Below are 12560 nucleotides of genomic sequence, written 5' to 3'. Positions count from 1 at the left end.
TGAGTACCTAGTGGGTGCTGTTGGGTTGCCATGAATTAGACATTCCTGGGCCCTGCTTTCTGACAGAGTGTCTGTCCCAGGCAGGACAGAAACAGGTCCCTTCAGGTCTTTGTTCTGATGTCCCTTCTCAGAGAGGCTTTCTTTAACTTTCCTATTGGCGTGGCTTCCCTGTCACCTCCTAGCCCCTTATATGACTGTATTTGTTCCCAGGCATTTAGTCTTAGTCTCATTTGCTAAAATGTAAGCTCCAAGAGGACAGGGGCTTTTAATTATTTGCTATTCCGGGTGCCTAGAAAAAGGTGGCCCAGAGTGGGTATTTAATAAATGTGAAATGAATAAGTGAAGTAAACAAATAAGGCAATTGTGTTGCACAGCGATGAGAACTAGGGTGAAATTAAATCAGGGTGCCACTAGGGAGACTCACCAAAGTGGGGAGGGAGGTGGGGGGGATGGGGAGTGTGCAAGGCTATTTTTAGACTTGGATTTATTTATTGCTGGGTTGTGATGGTGGTCAGGGAAGGCCTCCTTGAGGAGTTGACTTTCAAGCTGAAATCTGAAAGTTAAGGGAGGCCAGCATTCACAGATGTGAGGAAATGGTGTTCTAGGCAGAGGAAATAGCATGTGCAAATGCCCTGTGGAAGCAGTCACAGTATTTAGGAACAGAAAGAAGAGCAACAGCAGCCAGTGCTGAGGGGTGGCGGGAGGTGGGTATTGTTCCCTGGCCTGGTCTGTTTACTCCTGGTCTGTTTCCACCATGCCAGGCAGTGAGTTGCCCTCTGGCCCTTGGAGGTAAGTATACAGAGTGGATCTGCTGTGCATCATATCGTGAGACTCCAGACCTCAGGATCATGGATTCCCATTGCCAGAGACATCACAAATATGCCTCAGACCCCAGACCATGTTGCCTACCCCGAGTTCAGCTGGTTTCTTTCTCCAAGTCAACAGCTGTGGCTTTGGGTAGCAGGGTCAATCATGATAAAGCTCTTAATTTTTTAAGAGACTCAGGGAATACCTCTTAAAGAGAGAAAATTCCACTTAAACCTGTTGAATCTTCACTATAACCTGTGGGCTAAGTGGAATTAAACTCATCTGACAGGTAACAGGAAACAGATACACTTCAATTCCAGACCTGGCAATTTCTTACCTGAACTGCTGGGCATTGCACTCTGAGCCTGAGGTTTTTCATCTGTAAAATGGGTACATGTATGTGTGCATGTGTGCCTCCCCCCACCCCATAATGATTAGATAATATTTATTGGGAAAAATAATGTGATGTATGTGACTTGCTCGGCATGGTGCATGAACTTATCCTGTTATAGTTCTGCAGTTGCATGCAACAGAAATCAGCACTGGCAAAGTTAAGCCAAGAAAGGGGAAGGAGGGATTTATTTATTGCTGAGTTGTGATGTGGCTCACAGACTGGGACTTTGGCTTGGACACACTAGGGATGCAGATGGCAGGAGCTAATGTTCCATGCCTCGGGTCCCTGCAACTTGTTTTATCACCTATAGTTCTTATGTCCCACTTCCCCTCCCCCCAATTCCCACCTTGCATCATTAAAGAGTCAAGATCCTCCTGTGAGAATCTGATAGGTCACATAGCAGGATTTTCTTTTTAAATTGAGAGCAAGGTCTCACTCTGTCACCCAGACTGGCATTAGCATAGCTTTTTGCAGCCTTGACCTCCTGGGCCTGAGCAATCCTTCCTGTCTCAGCCTCCCAGGTAAGTGGGATTGCAGCAACCCCCCAGCCACACACACCCCTGGCTAGTTTTTTAATGATTTTTTGGTAGAGATGGGGGTCTTGCTACATTGTCCAGACTGGTCTCAAACTCCTAGCCTCAAATGATCCTCCTGCCTTGGCCTCCCAAAGTGCTGGGATTACAGGCACGCACCTCCAGCCAGTATTTTGATTGGCAGTTCCTCCAAGACTGTTTACCATAGGGAAGAGGTAATTCTCCTAAAGGATTTTTCCTCCCCAGGAGAAAGAGCAAATGGATACTTAGGGAATTACACATGTTCACCATGGTAACAACACTTGCTTTCCATCTGAACGCTCTGGTCAAGACTATCACTACCTCTCCAGGCTTCACTTCCTACGCTGACAAATGAAGGCGCTGAGTTCCGCACCAGGGTGACTATCAGAGTCTCTAGCGGAGCTTCCAAAAAAGGAGGACATGTTCTTCCGTCACTTCCCATCAACTTTGAAAACTCCCCTCATCCTCAGGTTCACTTACAATTCATTGGCCAGTCCTGGGACACACGCCCACCCCTAAACCAATCACTAGGAAGAGAGGGTGGACAGAGACCAATCAGAATTGATCCCTAATGTTCCAGAAGAAGTGGGAAGGGGTGGTATTCTGCCAGGCTCTTGTGCTCTCTAGGATAGCGGGTTCCATTGACAGAATTCTTTCAGCTAGTAAACCTTGAAAAAGGGGGTCAAAGTGTCTTTTTCGGTCTGAAAGATGTTGAGTGTGGTGTGTATTGCCCGCACTCCCTGGAACTCCTCAGAGGGAGGCCCTCTGCTACCCAACCAGGTAGCTCAACCTCCCCGTGGCCAAATCAAGTCATGAACCTCCAGACTAAAGAAACACCAGGTGTTAGCATCCAATACATAAATAAGGCTGTGGCTGACTTGGAAAAAAAAAAAAAATCCATCTTGCCAGGCACCGTGGCCGCGTCGGTGTTGACTTAAGGCAGGTCTTAATTATAGTGCCAGGTAAGCTCTGCTCTGCCTGTTTGGGGTTGTCCCCTGCCCAGCTGTCAACTCAGCTTACCTGCCAGAGAGTTGACAATTACATGGTGGCACTTTTCCACCCTGGTGTAACCTAACACAGCCACTCTTCTCAAAAGTTGGTAACTAAATTCGAGGTGCTGAAAGAAATATTGCAATTGAAATAATGCTTTAGGGAACGTTTATATGCCTTAGAGTGAATTAATGTCTTGGGGGGAAAAAAGCCCGTTCTCTGAGCACAAATACATACTTTTCACATTCCTTTTTAGGCACCAAGGATTTTAACAGCAGTGTAAATCAGATTTTACAGGCCACATATTTCAAATATGGAGTTCATTAAACGTGTGAAATTTGACATTTGCTTCAGGGCGTGGCTAGGGTCTCCAGTAATGAATCACAAATTGTGTTGGGTTTTCTGATCAAGTTCAATATGCTAATACCCCATGGAGTTGCACAGAGAGGCAAGTTCTCTTCAAGCCTTTCCAAGGCCAGTGCTCTCTGGAACGCTCCTTTGATGGACCAGGCCCTGGTAAGAGATGTGGTTCTGTCATCTTTATTCAACTTGAGAATCCTTGGCAGACGCATTCTTGTAGTTGATTCCTGAGTTGTGCGAGTAGATTTATGAATTCAGTGGCCATTTACTGAGCACCTACCTTGCCAGGCTCTGTGCTGAATTCTCCAGGTTCAGAGAATTCAGTGGCAAATGAGACAAAGTCTGGCCTGGTAGAGTTAGCAGTGTTGAGGGGAGACAGACACAGAAAATTTAACTTCACCAATGAGTCTGCAATTGCCACCTGTGAGGTGTGCTGTGATGGAAACGGGGGGGGGGGTGTTTTGAGGCTCAGGTGTCAGGGGAGATCTGATTTGGTTTTTTTTCTGAGAGTATCAGGTAAGGTGTTTCTGGGAGTACTAGTTAAGCTGAGATGTGAAGGATGGGTGGATTTTACCTAAAGAGTTGGGGGTGTGCTGGGGAGGGAGAAAGGGTGGTGATTAAGTGGAGAACAAGCCCTGCACTGAGTCAGCTATTGCCCTCAGTAGAGTGCTGTAGCATCACAGCTCACAGCAACCTCAAACTCTTGGGCTTAAGCGATTCTCTTGCCTCAGTCTCTCAAGTAGCTGGGACTACAGGTGCCCACTACAACACCCGGCTATTTTTTGGTTGGAGTTGTCATTGTTGTTTGGCAGGCCCAGGCTGGATTCGAATCTGCCAGCTCTGGTGTATGTGGCTGGCGCCCTCACAGCCAAGCTACAGGTGCCGAGCCTAAGTACTAGTTCTTTCTTGATTCTAAAAGCTCTGCTTCCCCCATATTGACTCTCCCCTTGGGGTGGCAAGATGCTCCTCAGAAACTCCTTCCCTGTATCTTCTTAGCCTGGCAGCAACAACAAATCGGGGGACAGAGAGAGAGAACCTCTTTCTTCATCATTCTAGCCGGGGACCGGACCTGGGTCATGGGGTCAACCCTAAACCAACTCCTTGTTCAGAGGAGTGGAGAATGTTGCACACTCGTCAGCTCCTTCTGGGGTCTGGGGTGGTGGGTAGCCGTCAAACAGCTTGGACTCAGAAGTTCGGGAGGTGTAATTTCCCAACTCCCAAAGAAACCCACTGAGGTTATAGTTACTAAAGGAAGAGAAAGGGACCTCTATCACAGGAAGGTTTAACATCACAGTAAGAAGTTGGTATTACTATTTCAGGGGACAAGGGAGAGCCATAGAAGGTTGTTGAGCAGAGCAGTGTTGTTATGATCTGGGCCCTTCTTTAGGAAGGTCCCCTTAGCTATGGATAGAAGGGGTCAGCTAGAGTGGAAGGAGAAGAGGTGAGGTGAGGGGAGAGATTTTTTTTTTTTGAGATAGAGCCTCAAGCTGTCCCCCTGGGTAGAGTGCTATGGCATCACAGCTCACAGCAACCTCCAACTCCTGGGCTCAAGCGAGTCTCCTGCCTCAGCCTCCCACAGGCACCCGCCACAACGCCCGGCTATTTTTTGGTTGCAGCGTCATTGTTGTTTGGTGGGCCCGGGCTGGATACATACACCTGCCACCTTAGGTGTATGTGGCTGGCACCTTAGCCACTTGAGCCACAGGTGCTGAGTCGGAGAGAAGATTTTTATAGCGGGTCAGAGAAATGAGATGTAAGTACAAAATAGGGCATTGGCTTCCAGAGTAGCAAAGAGAGACCCAAGTGGAAGGGAAATTGTTGGGGCAGGTGGAGGATGTGTCGGGCACTCGGTCAGGGACACAGAGTGGGAGCTGGGAGCCATGCCCCTGGAGATGTGGTGGCGATTTTGGAAGGACATGACCTCCAGGGGAAGACAGGGCTTTGGTAGGAGAACAGAGGGGCCTGTCCTCTCCTCTGAGAGCATTTGGGGGCCAGTTGGGAATCCTATGGGCATTCTGACTCCAGGGAGGGCGAGTCCTCAGAGCAAGATGCCATTTTCCGCAAAGCTTTCCAGATGTCTGCTTTGTTGGTTTGCTTTATTTATTTATTTTTAAGTGGTAACAACAAAGGGAAAACATTTTTTAAAAGCCAACCAAAAAACAAAGCAAAGCAGAAGTTGAGAATGAGGAGAACTTCAGAAGAGGAGTCTGGGAAAGGCCCAGGAGGAACGGGGAGGGGACACCTGCCCCCAGGTGACCCAGGGCTTCCTGGACTCCCCTGGCTGTCTGAGGATGGTTCACGGGACAAAGTCCTTCCCTTTCCCTGGGCTCAAGCCCTTTCAAACCCTCGGGAAGGAGCCTGCTGTGTTTTCTGCTGATCCCAGCACCCTCCCTCGGCAGCCACATGGTGACTCAGACCTCCCCAGGCCTCCTGTCTTTTTCTAGAGGGCAGCCACAGGGCTTCCTCTGAAGCATCCTTGGGGAGGCAGCTACTTCCCTAGTCCTTCCTGCTTAGAAGTTTCATTCCTAGAACCTGGGCATGGGAGGAAACATGGGTTCTGTTCGCCATGTGGCCCCGGGTGAGTCGAGAAGCCTCAGAGTCTCCCTTCAGTCAGCTGTCAGATGGGGTGGGGGTTCACCTGCCCCGGAATCGCGCTGAGCTGGGGGCGAGAGCAGGCAGGTCCAGCCCTTGCTCTGTTTATAAACAGGAGGCCTGGCCGTGGTTCTTTACTGCCGTGGGTAGTGTCCGAGCGCTAACGAGAGAAACAATGGTCCACAGGAGGCCAGTGGGGCAGCCAGTGCAAATTCAGGCGGTTGGGCCCTTGATGAGGGGATGGGGCCGGGCATCAGTTCAGCCTCTCTCAGGTTCAAGTAATCAGAATCCTGACCCAAACTAGCAGGGTCACTGGATAAAACAATAGGATGCCCAGTGATTTCAGATAAACAATGTAGAAGTATTTAGCATAAGTATGTCTCCAGTATTGCACGGGATATACTCATGCTAAAAATATTGTCATTCATCTGAAATTCAAATTTAACCCACAGCCTGTGTTTTTATTTGCTAAGGTTAGCACCCTCAAAAACTAAGTAAAAGAGGGAGATCCGTGTTGAAAAATCCAAGGATGGAACTCGGGCTGGGTTGGAATCAGGGGTTCAAACTCTGTGACTAGATTTGGTTTCTCTCTCATTCTCTTGGGTGCGCTTTTGCTGGACTGGCCCTGCCCTTGCTCACCCCGCCTGTTTCCTGATGGCCACACGTGCCCATCTTCATCTCTAGCAGGGAAGACTAAGAGTCTGTCCCTGAACCAATCGCTGTGGTCAGAGGAATTCACATGCTCACTAACTTAGCTCTCAGTCACATGACTCAGCTTGAAATTGGGGATGAAGCCCCCTCCGAGTGTAGGGGGTTGCCAGAGAGAAATCAGAGAACTGTTTCATCAGGAGAGTGAACTGGCATGCGCTTTCATGGGTTTGGGGGAAGCCCCAGCGCCTGCTCCCCTGGCCTACCCTGATGGTGTCACAGTTGGTTTCATATGAGGGACAAGTGACCACTGCACCTGGAGCTCCGTCCTATTCAGCCTGACTCAGCGATGACATAGCCCTCAACCTGCCCCGCACAGGATCAGCAGTGAGGAAGGAGGAGAAGATAGGGCAGAAAGCAAGGGGAACATTTCATGGAGGCCCTGCTCTGTCTGTCGGGCTGCAGGCAGAAGCCTTTGCACATCGCCCCTATTTCTCAGAGCTGCTTATTGAGATAAATGTCATTATATGTGTGTTACCTGGAAGAAAACAGAGTGTGTGTCACTTGGGATCCTTTTGGTCACAAGCAATGCAAAACCTAACTCAAACTGGCTTAAACCTTAAGGAACTGTATCGTCTCATTCTCAGGAACTTCAGGGGGAATGTGGGTTTCAGGAACAGCATGATCAAGCTCTAAAGTTCCCTCAGTTTGCTTCCCTTGGCTGTGTCTTCAGACTGGCTTGCATCACGGTGGTGAGGTGGCTGCTGTCAGCCACTGGGGCTCAAGATCTCCAGATCTCAAACCTGTGTGGATGAAATAGGAGATGTTACAAGTGAGAACATCCAATTCAATGTCGCTTACATGAAAAGGAAATGTTTTCATATAAGTGAGAAGCTGTATGAAGTTTCCTGGGGTTTCAGGTATGGCCAGATTCAGGGCCTCAAATGTTGTCAGCACCAGCTAAATCTCTTTCCATCTCTTGGCGGGCTGCCTGCCTCTGCTGGTGATGTTATCTTTTGTCTTGCTATATAGAGGGTGACGCACTGTAATAGCTGAGGGCAGTTCCAGGCTTACATCCTTATATTTCAAGAGGAAACAGTGAGAATGTATGAGTAAGTAGGATTTTCTTTTTAGCAGTTCAAACCACTGTCCTGAGGCCAATTCTCATTAGCCTGAGCCAACCTCTCTGGATGGTGATTAGCTGGGCCTGGGTCCCAGGCCATCGCTGAAGCTGAAGGTAGAGTCAGCTGAACTACATTAACCGAGAGTCAGAAAGGTTTGATTCCAAAATAAATCAGGGCACCATTTCCCAAAGTAGAGGGAAGGGGCTAGAGGCAAAACCAATGAATATTTAGGGGAGCCTTCCTACAAGGAGGATGCCCCTAGCAGGCCAGTGTAAGGTCCGCCTCTCCCCCCAGAGCCTTTCTTGTCCATCCTGGGTTTGGGGTCTGCCAACACCGAGACCCTGACATTGTCTGTCTCCTGCTGTTTCATGCTCTGAGTTTGGGGGCTTAAGGGGAGAGGCTGGTAGCAGGCAGCTGCCTCTTTTCATTTTTAGTTCCCATCTTGCTTTTTAATTAGTTTTGCAATTGCATACTGACTGTCTGCCTGCAAAGTGAGTCAGCACCATGAAAAGAATTGCTTTGAGACAATCTGGCCACACAACCAATCTGGTGGACTGATGCGTCTTTGCATAAAGAAAGGGAAAAAGGAAGAAGGAAGGAAGGAAAAAGATAGAATGTAGTAAACATATTCATGGAATGTAGACACTCCCCTGAAAGGGCTGCCACCGTCTCCTGCTCCATGGGCCAGATTCTGGTTCAGGCTCTGCTTTCTAGATTCCCTGGCGCAGGAAGGGTCCCTTGCTAAGGGTAGGTTGCTTCTAAGGAAATGTCCAGTGGTTCCCAAATGAGGGCAAATCATAGGATCTTTGGAGAGGATGAGGCTCTTCCCACATCTGTCTGGTGCTGGGAGGAGTTGCTGTGCACACACATGGTCAAGAAGTTGCAGCAGTTTTGGGGTAGAAGATTGAGAAGTTGGCATCCATTTGGCCCTGAAAACAGATACATCTAAAGTGGCAATAATTCCCTAGTTCTGTCCCCTAGAGCTGGGGTCAGCAAACATTTTTGTAAAGGTAGTAAATATTTTCAGCTTTGTGGGCCACAGGGTCTCTGTTGCAACCATTCGACTTTGTCACTTTGCCATCATAGTGTGAAAACATCAGTCTGTAAACAAACATGCATGGTTGTGTTCCAATAAAACTTTATTTATAGCGTGAAAACATCAGTCTGCAAACAAACATGCATGGTTGTGTTCCAATAAAACTTTATTTATAGAAACAGGCAATGAGCCAGATTTGGTAAACATTTGTTAACCTCTAACCTAGACCAAAGGAATGATAAGAAAGGTTAGTACTTCAAGCTAGGAAGCTGGTATTCCAAATAATCCACTTTACTAAATTATAATTCACATGAAATGAAATGCACTTTTTAAGGGCACAGTTCAATCAGTTCTGACCATTACCCCAGTCAAAATGCAGGACTGTTGCCTTTTGTAGTTGGTCACCCTATTTCCCAGCCAACCAACTCTGGGTCTGACTGCTGTCCTATGGGTTGGTTTGCATGGTTCCAGAGTTCTGTATGAATGGACTCCCATAGTGTGTGTTCTCGTGATCCAGGGTAGCTAGTGTGTGAGGCTCTTTCTGTTTGTGGAATCTATTTGGTCACTGTTGTGATTTTAAATATACTTGTATGTTTTCTGACACTCCACTCTTCAGAAGGCAAAGGTAGTGCTTATTCCTTTGCCCTCATATGTGGGCTGGATTTAGTGACTCAATTCTGAGGAACAGAATGTGGCGAAAGTGAGTGTGTGACTTCTCCTATTGGTCATTGACTCTGGTGCTGGGTGCTTCTCTTTCACTTTGTCCACTCACTCTGGGGAAAGCCCACTGCCATGTGGTGAGAATACTCAGAGGGGCCCACATGGGGAGGAAAGGAGGGCTGCTGCCAAAAGCCAGCCATATGAGGGAGCCACCTGCGAAGTTGATCCTTCCCTCCAGTCAAGCCTTGAGATGACTGCAGCCTTGGCTGACATCTTGACTTCAACACAATAAAGGACGGTAGGCCAACTAAACAGCTCTTGAACTTCTGACTCACTGAAACCATGAGAAATAATAAATGTTTATCATGGCTTTGAGATACTAAGATTTGGAGTGATTTACTCTGCAGAGATTACTAAGAGTCATTGATACATTGACTCCCTCATCCATCCATCCATTCCCTGACTTTCTCATTCATTCATTCACACATGCATTCATTCATTTCCATTAACAAATATTGCATTTGTTCATTCATTAATACTCATTAACAAATATTAATTTCTGGAACAACAGTGATTTAATAGCTAGCACTTCTGTACTGTATACACTTTCCTCCTAAGCCTGCTCCTTATACTATTGCACATTAACTTTAATGAGTGTGCCCATTTTGCAGATGAGGAGACTGACTCTCTAAAAGGTTGAGTCACTTGCCCACAGTCCCATGGCCAATAAATGGTAGATCCCGATGTGAATCCAGAGCCCACCGTGTTCACTGCTACACGATGTGCTTCTCTCCCCTTTGCCCTAGCTGTGTCCAGGAGATACCTACCACAGCACTTGTGGGTTTGTGTGCTGCTACCATGTCTGTTGTCCTGCAAAGCCTGTGCTACAGAGCAGGGCAGAGACTGCATCATTTCTGTCTGTGTGATGTGGGGCCCAGAGCAAGACCTCAACAGATGTGTGTTGATTGACTCACTGATCAACTGGAAGGATGGGTGGATGCGGCATGCTTGGCCTGTGCAAGCTCAGGGACCCCTCTGCTGTAGATGGGGCAGGCAGGCAGGCATTCCTGGGACCTGCCCACCCTGGGCTGATCACAGCTCAGAATGCAGAGAGCCCCAAGTAGGAATGACTGCTCGCCTGCTCTCTGGCCCAGAGCATGGTGGCCAGGGTTGGGGATGAGCTCTGTTTACCTTGGAAGGCCTGATCTCTTTTGTAACACTCCCTCATTGTTGCTGGGAGCCCAAAATACTTTTATTAATGGAAAAACAGGGATGGCTCCACAAAGAAATATTTTGACAAGCCCAGAGGAGCCAGCGGGAAGGTTCAGAGCACATCCTCAGGAAGCTTGGGTTTCTTATCAACCAGGGAGCCCGTGAGGGGAAGAAGAGTGCAGCCTGCTTCTCTGGGCAGAGTGACCACCCGGTTTCCGTACAGGGCTCCCAGGCAGGTCTTCCTGGGCTGGATTGTGCTGACATGGCTTTCTGCAGCGTAGCCTGATCCCGACCTATGCCCCACTGCGGTGCAGCTTCCTAGGTCCCAGAGGCCTTCTTCTGGGTCAGTGCCCCATCCAGGGTTCTTTCTGAGTGTACTGAGGGCTTGGAGCTCCTCAGACATCCTCCTGGGCTCACTGTGGCCCAGGTGCCCCAGTACCTGCCAGGACTGGGGGGCTGTTGTGTGCTTTTCTAACTCTGCCCCAAGACCGTAGGGCTCAGGTGAGTGGTGTCCCCCAGCTGTGCTCCCAGAGCCTGAGGCTCTTAATATATGCCAGATGCTATTTTAAGCATCCTTACATGCACTAACTCATTTAATGCTCACGACAGCTCTCCAATTGGGTAATACTATTTCCATTTTGCAGATAAGGACACCAAGGCACAGAGAGATTGAGTAACTTGTCCCAAACCAAAAAGCTGAGGAAAGGTAGACCTAGATTTTGAACTCAGGCCAGTGGGCCCTGGACCCTGGCTCTTAGCCCCAGGTCTGACTGGCTATCTTTCCCAAAATGCATCATCTAATGACATTACTCAATGTCTCCATACATGATGGCTCTTTATTACTCCTAAAATAGAATCCATATTGGTTAGAATGTAGGTTTAGCTGTTGTACTAAAGATTCCCAAATAACAGTGGCTTAAACAAGTTAGAGATGTATTTCACTCTCACAGGAGAACTTGGGTGGGAGATCCAGAGTTGCTATGGAGGCCCCATGAGCATTAGGGAGCTGGGCTCTTTCTATCCAGCAACTGTGTCTTTCTTAACAGTTTCTACTTCATGGCCCATAATAGCTGCTCAAGTACCTGCCATCAAACCTCCATTTCAGCAGGAAGGGGAGCCGGGGAAGTGGAGAATACATCCCACCTCTTTAAGGGTTTGGTTTCAGGCTCTTCCACTGTGTGGTCTAAGTCATTTAGTCTCTCTGTCATCTGTGAAAAGGGAAAATATTCAAACTTCTTTCAAAGGCGATGAGGATTACATGAATCAACACAGGTCAAACACTAGGAATAGGGCAAACTGCAGTGTGAATGCTCAACAAATTGTAGTGACTGTTAGGATCGTTGACTCCGTTCAGATGTCGTGGCTCTTGAAGACCCCTCCAAACCCCCATGCCTCGGTTCTGCTCCTGGCTCCCCACTTTTGTATTGTCTGCTGATCTCTCTTGGTCCCGCTGCATGGACAACTCCCTGGAGACGCATACCATCCGCCTTATTCTCCCACTATAACCCCAGCATCAAGTTCAAGGCCACATAGCAAGCACCCAGAAAACTTTTCAAGTGCATGAAGGAATGAACATTTCCAGTAACAACAGGCTCCTACCTTATAGGATGCTTCCTCTGGGCCTTTGCACGTGCTGTTCTTTGCTTGCAATGTGTTTCCCTGGCTGTCAGCATGGCAGGCCCCTCATGTCATTCATTCTTGCTCAGTGTCAGCTCTTGGGTGAGGGCTTCCAGTCTACCCTGGCTAAAGTGGCTCCTCTCCCCATCTGTCTGTAACTTTGTGCTCTGCTTTATGTGTGTTCCGGGCACATGTCACCCCTCAGCAGTGTTCTCTATGTCATCTATATGGTGTGTTCACTCCCAGTCTCCCCCCGCCCCCGGACTGAAAGCCCCATAAGGGCAGCCACTGCCTCTGTTTTGCTCACAGCTGCATCCTTAATGCCAAGGATATTGTAAGTATGTGGCAATGTTTGTTGAATGAATAAACAAAGGAATGAGATAGCCCATTTGATCTTTTAAATATGAGGATAAAAATTCCAGTTATACGCACCTCAGTTCTTCCCTTTCACAAAAGAGAGGCTTGGTGTTTCAAGCTTCACTCTCAAAAAATGCAAATGAGATTCCCCCTCCTTTTCTTCCGCCCACTGAGGGAGAAAGGCAAGTTCAGCCGATTGAGGGCCAGAA

This window comes from Otolemur garnettii, unplaced genomic scaffold, assembly GCF_000181295.1.
Source record: "Otolemur garnettii isolate 467f Iridium unplaced genomic scaffold, OtoGar3 scaffold00023, whole genome shotgun sequence".
Lineage (NCBI taxonomy): Eukaryota > Metazoa > Chordata > Mammalia > Primates > Galagidae > Otolemur > Otolemur garnettii.
The sequence above is the reverse complement of the archived record's forward strand: the minus strand, read 5'-3'. Positions refer to the sequence as shown.